We start from the raw sequence: 15344 nt of genomic DNA, 5'->3' as shown, positions 1-15344 counted from the left end.
TTTTCTGTGTAAAGCCCTCCTTGCTTGCTCAATGCCAAGAAAGACCGGTTGGCAAAAAAACTGGCTACTCATCGAGGAATGATGTCAGTGCCAAGTGTCTATTGATGTACAACAACTCCATTAAAGTGCCTTCACCTTGGCATTCACAGGTAGGGCAAGAAAAGCAGATGTGTTTGTGGTTTGTTGTATGCAGTCATGTATAATGTGTGTTATCTAAACCTCACTGGGTATTATAATGGCCCGCAAACCTGTTTCCCCTTTCCCTCTGCAATATCTTCAAAATTCATTCCATTATTGCAGCGTCTGATAGTATTTCAGATTAGACAGTGTGGCTGGAAAGCTAGCAAAACAGTAGGCAGATGGGCAGGACAGAAAGAGCAACGATGATGGAGGGGAAAAGATGGATGAGCATGAGAGACAGAGAGGAAGGGCAGATCAAGGGGAGACAGACAGACGAACAGGGAGGACAAGAGACAGTGTTTAACTGCAAGACAGAGAGACTCAAAAAACAGAGAAAGCCTCTGGGGGCACGTATTATGTGTCTGTTACCCCCCTCCAGAGAGGCAGCGAATAGGAGAGGCTGAGTACCCACTATTTCAGTGACCTTGGAGGTCAGTTGCAGGAAAGCAGCATTAATCAAGCTGACGCCGAGGCTGAAGCTCATGATAGCAGGCAGCAACGCTCAAAACAACCCCCCCCCCAACACCCTACACACAAAACCAGCACCCTCCATGTTTATTTGCATTCTTTCCCTGTATTCTTTTTTTCTGGTTTTATTTTTTCTGTGGGTTTATGTTGCTTTTCACGTATATCGCCCTTTCTCCATCATCCATCTCCTTCTTTCCTCTGCTTTGCATGCCCTAAATCTCTTCGGGATCTCAAGCAACAAACAGTGAATTAACCGATCTATCTAACTAAATATCAACCTTCGGGCCACTCACAGACACATTATTTATGGGTTTGCTTTTTATGTATCTGTGTGTAATGCATATACTGTATAGGTTTGTGGAAAAATTACATGTAGATGTAAATATTGGAGAATTTTATCAGTCTGGAACTTTTTTCAAACAGTTGTTGATGATAATTGTGGTTTTATCCGTTATAGCCTCATAGCAGGGTGAAAGTTTCCATTCTCAATGCACCTTCCTGTTTCTACAGATTGGGATCCATACAGTCAAAACAGACTTTTCCTAACACATGTTCACCATTAACCATGAACTTTTCTCTCTCGGCAACGGCTGTGAAAAAGTCAACAAGCAAGTATGTGCATGAGGTAGCTCTGTGTGTCAATCGATACAGAACAATCAATGCACCCAGAGCTTAGAACAAGGTGTATGTCTAAAGACGTGTGTGTGTGTGAAAGAGAGGGGAGAGAAGAGAGAGCAAGACAATAAGAGCAAGAAAGAGAAAGAAAGAGAGAGAGAGAGAGAGAGAGAGAGAGAGAGAGAGAGAGAGAGAGAGAGAGAGAGAGAGAGAGAGAGAGAGAGAGAGAGAGAGAGAGAGAGAGAGAGAGAGAGAGAGAGAGAGAGAGACAGTCTGTTTGGATTGGGGTGGTTTTATCAGGCTGAGTTAATCTGCGACCATTCGTCTTTACTGATGATGGTACAGTATTGATCTGGGGTAGATCATCTGAAGGTCAAGATGTGTCGTCTCTGTACAGACCACCTTGATCTTAATACAATGTCTGTCCTTTACTGCAAGTATATAACAATTGATAGAAACATCAAACAAGGGCTTTATGAGTATGAGTTTGAAGATGAGGCGAACAATTTATTTTGAGTGATGGACACGCAGAACAGTTCCTAGGGGTTAAAATTGGAGTCAGCCTTTGATGGACTTTTAATGTTTTCTTTTCCCTGAGTCTTTTGTGTGGGTCATTACTATTATTTCACAATGATGAAACTGAAACTAGGCTTGTTAACACATAATTATTAATTTGAATCTATGAAGGCAATCAATTAAGCTTAACTGTGCAATAAATCTGAATAAATTGTCAGTTCCCAAAAGACAATAAAGATCCATGCCGTGTTTTATTCTGATAATAAGTAGTAAGGGGAAGGGGCTAATAAGATGTTCACACACAAACACATGTGCATACAAATGTTGGAGCACAAAATATTGTTGATGTGTTTTTTGGAAGGAGACAGGAGGGTGGAAGTGATAATTTAATGCATTAGCTGTTGGGGATGAAAGATAAACAAGGCTTAATGTATGCATTGAAGTCTTTAGCTTGTAACAAAATAAAGCAAGGTCATCAGCGAAAGGCGCAATTGTAATTAAGAAATGTAATAAATGAATTCATTATAAAAACAATGACTCAGTTCAGAAATACTCATTAAGAAGTTGAGGCATATAAAATGAGAAAACAAACATAATTGTGTGGACAATGAGCGCTAGTGTACTCAACCTTGAGCTGCTGCTAAGGCACTGTCTGTGCTTTCGATTGAATCTGCAGGCTGCAATCTACAAATCTTTTACCGCCACCATTGTATCATTTCTTATTATTCTCTGACACTTTGGCATATCACCTCTCTGCTTTCCTCCCTCTCCTCCAGCTTTTTCCCCTCCCTCTCTCTCCCTCTTGCCGGCCTTTACCTGCCCGCTGTCCTCAGGGGAAATTACCACAGCCCAGAAATGCTATCCTACTGCACTGCAACGCTCCACTCAGCTCTGCCCTCCCTCCACCCATACCGCGCACATATGTAGTGAGAAAAATACATCCACATATGCAGAGTCTGTATAACCTCCTTTCCACCCCTTAGAATTGCCCCTTTACCTGGTGTGGCTCAGATTGTCTCTTCTTACTCATCTTCTCACAAATATTTACATACTGCATGTGTACATTAGCGTAGAGATAAAAGATTTAACACCAACTACAGTCAGATGTATGTGTTAAAGTGTGTAAAACTGTGAGTGTGTACATTCACATATATCTGGTTGTGTTTATTACTCTGTTCAGAGTAATTCACATTTTAGTCTTTCAGTGAAAGTTAATGATCTCTACTACATTTATAGATTTCACAGCCTTCAGCTACTTGCAGCCTGTCTTGTATTTCTTTGAAAAGCTAGAGACCTTGTAGACGAGATTATCCACTCTGAGTTTCACCAGTTGTAACTACTATTTGATGCATTAATGCATCTCACAATAATTAAAAGGTGCAGTTGTGCTTCAGGAAACTTCCTTCTTTTATATGAACCCTGCAAGATGACTTCATTTGTCCCTTTCCTGTTCAAGAATTATCTTTAAGAATTAAGAACTGGACAGAATATCCTGACCAAAGGAATGAGAATTTGAAAACAAGATCTGCTATTGTTCTCAGTGCTGTCATTAAATGTGCTCAAATCATGTTTGTTTAGTTAACTCCACAGGATTAACTGTTCAGTCGATGTATTTGGAACGGAGATTTGATTTAGGTTTGTGAACACTAAAATAAATTTGATGATCAAATAAATTCAGCTGTCTGTATTGTAAGCTATGGAATATATTTTTGACTTATAGTAATTGTTTTATGTAATTTATTTGGTAAAGTGCTTGTTTTTTATTTACTATGTCCGATTAGTAATGTTTCTGTATGGAGATATTTTCTTACATTACACACACACACATTTAAATGATGAAATATGACCACGGAGGACATGCATTAAATATGCATGTATCCATGTAGCAAAGCATGGATATGTGACATAATTGTGGAATAAGCGTGTTAATATTTTTCATAGCATTTTGTGGTTTGGTGCCATCAAATGAATCTTTGTGTGGATTTGTGCATCAACGTTTGGGAGAGAGTCTGGCCTGAAATTAAAACCTTGTGAAATTTATGCATAAAGCATCTCATGTTTAGAAAGTAAACTTGGCGAAAGATGGAAAATGAGACAAAAAAAAGACTGATAAAAACATAGGAAAAACACCCAAATGATGAGAGCAGAATGATGTGACATTTATTGTCTGTTGCCTCTGCTGAAGTCCTACAGTTGGCGTCTGGACCGCTTCTCATCAAGTTGCCAGCATACATGACAATAAATAAACTATAAGTAATGTAGACACTTAAGCTTCCAAGAATGTGATTACTATAAATAACTTAGTAGACACTTAATGAAGGCACACTGAATCCATTTTGAGATAAAGTCTTTACAAGGAACAAAATTTAGTTTAGATCGAGAACAGCGTTATAGTTAAAAGCGTTAGATATAGTTTGACAGATAATTTACAATGACCTACAAATTGCTTGAGGGTTTTCTAAAGATATTCCTATCTGCTCTCACCTCTCGTAACCTTCAGACTGGAACATCTGCTTTCTCCATTTAGCTAAAACAAACTGTTTGAAAAGCTCTGGGAATGTTGCCTTTAAATGGAAAAGAAAAAAAAGACAACTTTTGGCCAGGGCCTCTGGATTTCTCATTAATAGTCCCGTGATGTGTCCGAGTCCAGAGTTTTGCTGGGAGACTCCTCAATGGTCAGCCGTTCCCTTTTTGGGGAGAAGCTTTAACTTTAACTATGCCCATTTATTTAAACCACAGTTTAGTGACACGTGTAGTTGAATTAGCCATTTTCAGGTTCAGAGGGATGACATCTGTGAGGCTGTGCTGAAGTGTTTAAATGACAAAGGAATAAACACCAACCACCTGATTTCAGTGGCTGCAGATGGGGCACCCAAAAAAACGTGTTTGTGACTTTGCTAAAGAAACGTTGGATCCGAAACCTGCTTGCATTTCACTGCATCTCGCATCAAGAATCACGATGTGCACAAACATTCCCGCTGGAGTGTATGAAGGTGTTGAACCTTGTCATTCAGATGGTAAACAAGAGAGAATTGCAAAAGCATTAAATCATCGTCACTTCCCGGAATTGCTAGATGAAGTTGACTGTGAATATTCGGATCGCCTGCCTGTCAAGCGGTGAGGTTTCGCGTCGCTTTGTTGCTTGTTTAGAACACGTCACCTAATCATGCTCAATTAAAGTCTCAAGGAGCGGGGAAACACTGCACTGCAAATGCTGATAGCTGTTTTGTCATTGGAGTACAAGCTGACTGTATTCACCAGAGACGTCCATCACGATCACACACTCCACAGTGATTATTTACAGGGAGCTATCGTTGATATGTGAGCTGCATTTGGGAGCAGATAGAACAAGGTCATCAATGCAACAAAACATAATATATTAGTATATACATTCACTCATTCATTCATTTTCTGCCACTCTATCCGCCGTAGCGGGTCACGGGGAGCTGGAGCCTATCACAGCTGGCATAGGGCGTGAGGTGGGGGACACTCCGGGTACGACGCCAGTGCACGATGCCAGTGCACCGCGGAGACGCACACAAAGACAGACTACCATGCACACACTCACTACATATTTAAACTTAAAACATCAAATATAATATAACAGAGTAGTTACGTGGCATCATTCTCTCCTGGAAGGGCTGCATGGAAAATAAACATTTAATCATGAACCTCATTAAGTATTTGTGTCCTACATTTGATCATATACAGCTAATATACAGTACACTTACAGCCTTTGATGCCTTCATATAAAGCTTATTTTTTGAGCTCTGATCCAGACAAATTGATTTGAGGTTTTTTGGTCTTATTTTTTTGCCTCTTTTTTGAGTTGCCGACCCCTGAGCTTGACCCTGTCTGTCGTCTGTGGCAGCACGGAGGTTTGAAGAGAGGCGGGGTTATGGGCGGGGCAGAGGGCGGGGCCTGAATTACTTTCTAAATTTTTGATTGGCCGTGAGTGACGTACTAGAGCGACTTCCTGGTCTGTCTGCTGCCTGGGAGGAGGAAAGGGAGACTGCAGTCAGTTGTTAGTATGAACAAAATGGCTGCGAGACCACTGTCAACTAGAGCTCAGTGAACGCCTACCATGACTGCCCGCTCCGCTGTCTGGATCCACACAGAATGTATTTTCCTGGACTCGTTTCTCATTTTACATTCGCGGTAGCCAGTCCCCACGACTAGTCGTCTAGCTGACGACATAAACTAAAACATTTTTTTGCACTTTAAAACAAGTTGGCTGGCTCGTCTTCGGTTTGCTTTTTTTTTTTTAAAAAAAAAACAACAACAAAAAAAAAACAAAAAACGAAAGAACTCAGTGCAGTTTTCTCTAATTGAAACTGTCGCGATTTCTCTGGTTTTGATTTAAAAAAAAACAAAAAAAAAACTCGCAAACGGGCGATGGCAACCTGCGCCAGCGTTAGCTTATCTTTTGCGATTTAGCTGCTGTTAAGTCTTTTCATTCTTGTGCGTTTTTTTTTGGTTGTTTTGCTGTCAGTAGTGCTTCGTCCCCCTCACCCCTTTTTTTTTTTCCTCCACGTTTTAACATACTGTTTTCGGTGAGTGTTAATTTCACGTGTTATTCCAATCTGCCTAAAAGCATTAATGACCCTACTTGCTGTGTGTGTATCTGATTGAATAGCCGCTGTTTACCTCAGTATCTTGTCACCGAGCTGCTTTAGCAGCGGTCGTCTAATCTGCCAAGTCTGGTTTTACATTACAACTGAATCTCTGCTCCATCGCATTACGGGTAACTTTAGAGATCGGATAACGCTTTTCTGCATATTTTTTTGTTTTTGTTTTTGTTTTGTTTTTTGCCATGCACCGACTTTTCTCAGAAAGCTGCCAAAGCTGTGATTAACGCAAGGTAAGTTTCCAAATGAAAGCAGTTTCTCGTGTGATGGATGCATTGATGAATGTCTTTGCTGATCGGCGTTTTGAAAATGCGAGGTCTCATTTGCGATGGGGGGGTAGGCAATGGGGGGGGGGGGGGACGTGGGCAGAAGCCTGGTGCGTCGTCACATAAATAAAAACAAACAGTAAATTGTTTGTTTGTTTGTTTGTTTTTTCACTGCACAAACTCACGTCTTCATCGGAATTTTCAACCGCACAGTTTGGTGCTGCATCGCAAGAAACGTCATCCGATTAAAGCTTATTGAATAACATATAATTTTACTAGAAATGTACCTATTTCCTCCCATGTTGTGTGTCCGTGCTATTAAATTTTTTTTTAAAGGCAATCATTCTGTTAAACTAGCAACCAGATGTTAAAGATTTTTGCAGAGGAAATCCCCGACAAATTAGAAATAGGTGTGGGATCGATGCGACAATCCTCGTCGGGCTGAGCAGCGGTGTTCTCTCATGTGTTGTGTCGATAGCATTCACGGTATGTGTTTATTAGATGGGCTTAACACGAAAAATGTTGGTAACTTCATCCTGATTTCTTCCATCGCAACGATTGGCTGAGTTGACTGGAACACACCGCATATGAGCTGTGATGTGTGTGTGTGTGTTTGTTTGTTTTTAAGTGAGGAAACTGCTTTTTTAGTGTATTATAGAATGTGATGGTATGCCAGTACCTCACGTGTACTACCTGTAGTTTGATTATGGATTGAATTCAACCTTATGACGGCTCATTTGTATGATGTTCTGATTTTTGTCCTTGATTTTCATGTAACTACAGTATTACAGTATTTCTTATTGCTGCATGTTCTCTATATTTTTCCAGTATCAGTTCTGTCTTATATTTTTATTGTAGGTCGCACTGTGCATTCTTCAACGTAGATTCCGTATTCATTTTTTGCACTAGATGTTCCATCATTTTCACTCTTGTCCCCGCTCTTTGCCTGGATAGCAAGGACCAGATGACGACTGAACTTTTGCCTTGCATTGTACTCTACATGAATGCCTCCTGACTCCATGCACTGCAGTAATGCTTTTATTATTTCTTATGCATGTCTCAATTGAAGTATATAATTTCCTGTTGAGTCTCAAACTCCCATTTTCTGTACTCCCTTCTCTGACATCTCTGTCGCATCTTGGTCATCACACACCAGTGAGCGATCAAAAGAAAAATGTATGAGAGCAGTTGTAGCTCACATGAATTTGTTCATTTGTTGGAGAAACTGTTAAAGCGTGTGTGTGTGTGTGTGTGTGTGTTTGAGAGAGAGGGATCATGTCCAGCTCAAAGCTCTGACACTCAGTTAGTGCATCGTAGTTGTTAATCAAGTCGTAAGCTGCCTGCTGTAAGCTCAAGACATCCCAGCTGGCTTGCAGACACAGACAGATCCATGTTCTTACCTATGGTCAATGGTCCTTCCATATGCATGCCCATCTTTCCAACAGGCTGTAGAGCCAGCCTAGCTTTGAAAAGATGTTGCAGGGGCATCAATGAGGAGGCAGGAAAGACAGACGTTTGAAGCCTGGTAGCAGGGAGGAGAAGTTACTTTAAATGCTCGACACTTACTGAGGTAATGTCTCAGGAAACACCAGTGTTACCATTTAATTCAAGCCTAGTCTCTTTACTGGGGTTAAGAGCGATCTGTTTTGGTACAAAATGGTCCTTTGTTGGGGTGCTCCCAGAGGTGAAGTAGTAAGAAAATAATAAGTCCGCCTTATTTCACTTTTGCCATGTGGTGAAACAATACTTATTTTTCCGATAGTTTGAAGTAAAGTTTCAAGGTTGCCAACAGGTGTTTTGTTTTGTTTTTTTGTAACAGGACGTTTTTTTATACTCTAGTCCATTATTATGTCATACTCAGGGCTTTTGCCTTAGAGAGATATAGGAGGGTTGTAACTCAAGAGTCCTTTGGGTGCTGGGGGGTGGGTGTTTAAAAGGGTTCTGTATAACCCTCTCCTTCTTGTCCAACATGTGTGCCAATAGAGGGAGTTGGAGCTTAGGAGGCCCACCAGAGGAGGGCCATGCCGGGATGGAAGCAGGGGGGGATGGGGATGGGGAGGGGAAGCCGAACCTGGCGAGCTGCAGCCTGTGAGTCTTGGCAGGGGTCCAGGGGGAATGTTCAATGTGCCGATGTTTGGTGGGGGCCTCCATCCCTCCCTGTGCTTCATGCTGGATAATTAGAGAGACTTGGAGAGCAGGAAAGTGTGATCAAATGGAAGCTGAGAAAGAATATGCTGGACATCCAAGCTACAATGTTCCCCCTTTCCTTCTCCAAACCAGCATTAGTGAGCCTTACTGATCATGTTAAAGGACTAAGGCCCTACAGCCCTTCTAAATCCCTTAATTAAGGCTAAATAGCACATGCATGCCCTACCTTGCCTTGGCTTCCATGAGTCAGGTGAGGGAATGTGTTTGATTTGTGACATATTTTCACATTTTAATGTGCACTTTAGGGATACTACAGATTTCAAGTGAATAAGCTCCTAATCCATTTCATCACATGTTTTGACAGTATCAGAGCATTGCCAACGCTTTGAGAACTATGTTGCTGATGTTGATGTCGATGAACATAAAGAAAACAAAAGAGATTTATGTAAGCATTTGTTGTGAATCTGTTACAAATCCTGTTTCCTGAACCCTTATCACTGCGCGGCACTGACGATAAGATCTTGACATCAGCAGGAAGCCATCAATGTAGTGTTGATATTTCGATAGAGAGCGAGTATAACATCTGATATTTGATTTATCCAAATAACAGACCTCGATATGTTGGTCTGCCATGAGTGTATTATCATAGTTGACAAGACTTAATGCCCTACATATTGTAAGATAAATAAATAGACTGACAAAGGAGGCCTTGTTCAAAGTTAATTTGTGTAACCCAAGCATTACCAAGCCAACCCAAATTAATTGTCAGATATTGCAAGCAAAATATCTGTGCGTGAACTTGATAATTTTGATTAGTTCACACTGAAGTGTATTTTTGCATGCAATGCTCTTTTATAGTTAAAAGCAAGGCCCCTGTGGCCATGACATAAGACTTCATTAGTGAATGTCAGTCTTTATGTCACGGTGCTCAATTCTGGCCTTTTGTTAAAGTTTAAGGCAGTACTACTGAAGGTTAATCATGATAGCTATTGTATTAATGCTCTTAGCCCTTCTAAATTATCCTGACATCTGAACAGAGATTCACATCAGAGCCTGTAAGCTGCCACACGGGCACAAAGATTCAACAAATACAGAAAATATGCAAGCATATGCAGAAAATACACAACCCCATAGTCTCATGAACACAAAGCAGTCATAAACAGCGACCAGCATGTACACCAACACACTCATTTTGACAGCAGCTTCTGGAATTCAGTAAGCTTTAACTGTTGGTGCTGACAGAAAAGAGGCCTACCCGTTGTTGTGCATAGTGCTGTTTTCCTATTTAATGAGCTGCCATCATGTTAAAGTTTCATATCGACTTGGCAGAGGAAGCAGCCAAGACACCGAGAGCTAATTTTCTGGAAACAAACCTCAAAGATGTTATTTATAATGTAAGCCAGAGTTGTGCACTTTCTGATTCCTTGACTTTTTTTTTTCTCCATCTTGCATCCTCCTCATCACTGCTCTCCACCTACTCCTCCACCTACTCTTCCACCCTGAGTCAATCCTTCAACTACTGATTCTAAGTTTTAAAAAAAGCGTCTGCGAGTGCGTCTCAGTATTTCATTGACATTACAAAATCTATAGAGACAGGACTTGTGTTGTACCATAAACCAGATTCTTTTGCACCAAACAGAAAAAAGATTTTTAGAGCGAGTTTAGAGACTTTGTTGATGTTGTTGGATTTGCGATCTGACCATTGCAGTGTTGATGCTGAAGCAGTAATATGTTGTGAAGCCCAAATTTCTGTTGAACGAGTCCAGTCTTGTAGCAATAGCAAAGTCTTGTTCTTCTTTTTTCGGAAAGCAAAGCTGGTAGGCCCTGAATTCTTACCACTCTGTGTGACGTTTGGTGTGGCTATGGAATTGAAACACCCTCAAAAAACATTGTTATTGCTGCTTGTCTGCTGTGGGATTTACAAGGGGCTTCCGATCCCCGTGGCATTCAGCGCAAGATGAGGAGTAGTAGCAGTGGCAGTAAGTTTTGATGAACTCTCCCTAGGTCTTAAGGCTTTTCATGATAAAGCTCCATGTAATTTGACTTAGACGAGCCTTGTGGCTTCACTAATGCCACAGGAATTGGTGAGGAGCTCAATGTTAGTTGAGAGTGGATTTAACATGTTCTGTGGCCATGACCTGACCATATTACTTCTATAATGCTAAGAGGAAAGTGTCTTCTTTCCTTTCCTCATCCCCTCTTTTATCAGTGTTGTGTCTGATATGATTCAACACCCACTTAGAACACTGAAGCTGCGTTTTTTTCCCCCCTTACAGTACTTTCCCCTTTTGAATTTCCCTGTTTCCTTGTTTCTCCTTCTTTGTCTTCCAGCTCATTCCTCCTCCCTTCTGCTGACTCCATCATCTTTGCCTGGTTTCCCCCTTCACCCCCTTTTTCCTCCCTCGCAATTAGGATGTGTGGATATTCCAGTTTGTCTCGTTCCTCCTTGCATGTCTCGTTGGGTCTGCTTGTCTTTCAACTCCAATGTTCCTGTGATTTCCTTCTCCGTTTCTCATGTGAGAATTTGTTCTGTCTTCCTCTTTCAGTATGGTCTCTCCTCTTTTCTTCCATGACCAGAAGGATTCTCTGCCGGCTGGTGTTCTTAATTAGCGTTTCCCCGTGTTTGCCTCCATCCTCCGTGTCCCCCCCCCCCCCATCATTCCCTCTCCCTCATCTTTGTCTCTGCTTCTCTTCTCACTTCCCTGTCCTCTGCATCCCTAGTGGAAGGAAAACAGTCGTCAGATAAACATCACCGATAAGCATGACATAGACATCACGTTTACCTTTGCATTTTCAACATGGCTGGTTTTATGTGTGTTTCTTGAAGGGTTTCAGTGCTGACTGTTGTCATGGTATATTGTGACATAGAATGTTAGGTTATCATACATATGCATTTGCTTATTTCTGGTTGTATTACAAAAAAAGCAAAGGGAAAATTTTACATGGACATCTCAAATTACTCCCCAACTGCTTGTCAGATTCAGTAATACTTGCTGTACGCCTGTAGTAAAAAGAAACGAGACAGATATCTCTGATCTTTATGCCTCATAAAAGAAAGTAAATCAGTGGTGTGGGACCACTTTGGATGTCTGAAATACATAGAAAGAATGATCAGACAAAGTGGCTGCTGAAAGAAGACCACATCTAACTTCTTTTTGCAAACGTCACCGGGAAAAGGTAGTACAGCTAGAAGGTGGTTTAATATCAGTATGGGGAGCGTTCATAATAATAATGAGATAAATAGTTTGGCGATATATTGCGGAATTTGTTATTCGCGTTTGGTCCCTGGAACGCATTAACCACAAATAACGAGGGCGCACTTGTAGACCAACTTCTGTTTCTTTTGGGATCATTTCCATTTTGTCACTGTAAAGGACTATTACATTGTAAGTGGGGAAAACAAGTGTTTTACATTTATATTGCATTGCATAGCTGTTTAATTTTCTTACCGTGTTCCCTAATTTCACTCATTGGGTTTCTCTTGTTAGTATTTAGTTAGTATCTCCATAAAATGCTTTGGAGAGGCCCCAAAGAGGCTGTCTTTAAGTCTTGTAATTTTTACTTCTGTCTGTTAACCTTCACAGGGGTTTTTCTGAAGTAGATATGCTCCTGATCTGTGTCCCTGGTTGTAAATATTGTCCTTTGTTTAAAAAAAAAAGTTCTAGGAGTTTCTATTTTAATTACGATTATTTAAAAGGAATCACAATAGTTCTCTGTGACCGGGGTGAGTGCTCATCCCAGTTAACTCGTGTTTGCGTTGAGGATTTAACACATCCTTCATCTGTGGTGCTAACATGCTTTAGCTACACATTATGGCTACATGACGGTTTTATCATTGCTTTCATTCTGTTTATTACTACTACTATAAAGCCTGAAGGCAAAAATGATGATAATCCAATATAAGAAAAAGACTGAGTTGTTTCAGCTCTTGCTATCCCATTTATGTTGTTTATATAATAATAATAATTGGTGTTATTATTATTGTTATTACTACTTGTTAGTAAGGTGAGTTGTTCTTAAGTTGTTATTAATTAAAATTCAATTTATAATCGCCATTTGAGGCTATTTAAATGTTTTTACTACTGTAAATAGCACTATTACTTAAGTACTTGTAAATAGTAAATAGTACTATTCCTTAAGACGTACCAGAAACAATAACAGGCCACACATAAATATTCCTGTATTTGATTTATAAAATGGGAACCGCAGTAGATACTGCGCAGTGGTTGTTCGTATCTTGAGGACTACCCGTATCATTAGTACAATGTAACAATAGTAACAATGCTAATAATTATTATAATAATGGCAATATTACTCACAATGTTAATGACAGTGTATGCCATGATACTGTGAGACCACATGTAGGAAACAACTATATATATTTTCAATTGTAATAATGCTACTAATTACTATGATAATGTTAATATTAATCATAACTTTAATTATATTTTAAAGATGTCAGCTTGAACAGTGACAAACTGAGTCTCCTCCAACTTTGCACACATTTGTTCATTATGACAATCCTCCTGCCGATGTGGATACAGCTTGCTTGCTGAAGTGTAAATGAAAATAGAAACAGTCATTGCCAAATAAAATTTGGCTTGAACGTCATGTATTTAGTGGTTTACTTACTGGTTGTAAACAGACTTGTCTTAAATGATGGGAGACACACACGAGATAATGGAGGTCAGCCATCTAAACACTGGACATGTTTTGCCTAATTGCATTGTCATAATGCCAATGAGGTTAAACCTGATGCCAAAGGCAGCATGGAAGCACCCCAGGGTCAGAGGTGAGGAGATGCTGGAGTCAGCAGCATTAAGTGAGAGACACAGAGAGGAGGAGAAGCAGATAAATATAAATAAATAACTTCAGCTGGGTTTCCATCGGTACTGATCTTCATTCTGATTGAAGGTTCATTTGAACTGTTGACCGTGGTGATCTTATACAATCTGTTGTTTAAACACATCATCGCGTGGATCATGCTGTTAATAAAGCAGGAGAATAATGCAAGCCAATACAAACTGAAAGCTAGGAATAAGAGATTGGAAGCACAAGAAAATTGTCAGAACTCTGATGGGTGACCAAACTACTACCCCTTTAAAGCTGCCATCATTTTCATTCGTCAGGAGACTGAGCATGCTCTGAATTAACTTCAACCAGTAGATAGTCCATTTGACTGTGAACATAATGTGGTTGTTCTTCCAACCAGTTTAGGAAAAAGCTTATTATCTTCTCAGTAACTGAGATGTCTCTACCAGTGACACAGTCATGTGTGCTGGACAGGCCCTGTCACTTGTTGGTGGTAACCGTTAATGACAGATTGCAGTAAGTTTCCCTTCATACTCTTAATCTCCATAATTGCTTACAGGCAGTAACATTTTTACCAGTACCAACACTTCATCCTCTTTATTTCCTACTTTCTGTCACTGTAGGGTTATTTAGGTGTGGATTCACTGCCATGTGTTTCCATCATGTAGATGGATACTGGGTCCTGGAAAAGAATGACTGAAAATAAACTACTGCACAACATGAACTCAATGTATGATACATGATTGTATGTGAATGCACACACACATTCGCACATAAGATTCTATTAGGTGCTATCCCAATGACAGATGCACAGACTCCTCGGTGTCGAAAATTGGTCTGTGTGAATACTGAGAAAGAGAGAGCATCGGAGAGCAATATACAGAATGAGACGGAGAAAAATCCATTTGGAGAAGGAAAAAAAACTGAGGGATATCTTTTTCTGGCAGATATTCTGTATTTTTGGCTACTCAGTCCTGGATAAAAACAGGATTTTCTCACTCTCCTGCTGTCTCGGTCTAACCTTTGACTACCTCTACTTTCTGGCAATGACTTATTGTTATAGAGATTTTACCACACAATCACAGAGTGTCTTTGAAGCCTCTTTTTTCTTTTAGATGGACAGCCTCACCCCTGTACCAGCAGGTTTACAGTGAAAGTCAGGCTTTATTAATGTCTTTTGTGCCTTGTGATTTTTTTCTTCACCCATTCAAATTTTGCTTCATATCCAGGGCCTGTATCATCCTGTTTTCATTTAAATAATAGTACACAATCAAAATTTTAGAATCAGCTAATGATTTTCTTAATGGGTTAATCCCTTACTTTTGGTCTTTAAAATGTTATAAAGAAGTGACAAATAGTCATCACCTTTCTCAGACCTCAATGTTGTTGGGGTTTTGAAATTTGGTTGTTCAGTGTAATCCACATTATTCTTTATTGTAAAAAAAAAAAAAAAAAAAAAAGCACATGCATGCTCCCCAAATGTCATATTTTTGCATGTAATTCCTCTTAATGTTGAGACCTGCATCAAGGTAATAGTAATAATGCAGGTATAGTGCTCCTCAGTGAGCCTACATTGAAGATAGATGAATAGCTTACAACCAGAATTATCAAAGAAACAAGAACACATTTGTGTCTTACCAGACCATGCATACAGGGCACAATGGCTTATTGTACATGTTAGTGGTATACTTTTTTTTTCACAGGACCACCA

General features: G+C 40.0%; 1 protein-coding gene across 1 annotated transcript in view; it reads left to right on the top strand.

Annotated features, from left to right (window-relative positions):
• The first annotated feature begins 6260 nt into the window (after positions 1-6260).
• tnrc6c2 (trinucleotide repeat containing adaptor 6C2) overlaps positions 6261-15344 on the top strand; it is a 43466-nt gene continuing 34382 nt past the window's right edge. The window contains exon 1 of the mRNA XM_068320954.1: positions 6261-6640. The gene's annotated coding sequence lies outside the window, so the exon portion shown is untranslated. The remainder of the gene's footprint in view (positions 6641-15344) is intronic.

This window comes from Antennarius striatus, chromosome 8, assembly GCF_040054535.1.
Source record: "Antennarius striatus isolate MH-2024 chromosome 8, ASM4005453v1, whole genome shotgun sequence".
NCBI classification, from domain to species: Eukaryota; Metazoa; Chordata; class Actinopteri; order Lophiiformes; family Antennariidae; genus Antennarius; species Antennarius striatus.
The sequence above is the reverse complement of the archived record's forward strand: the minus strand, read 5'-3'. Positions and strand labels throughout refer to the sequence as shown.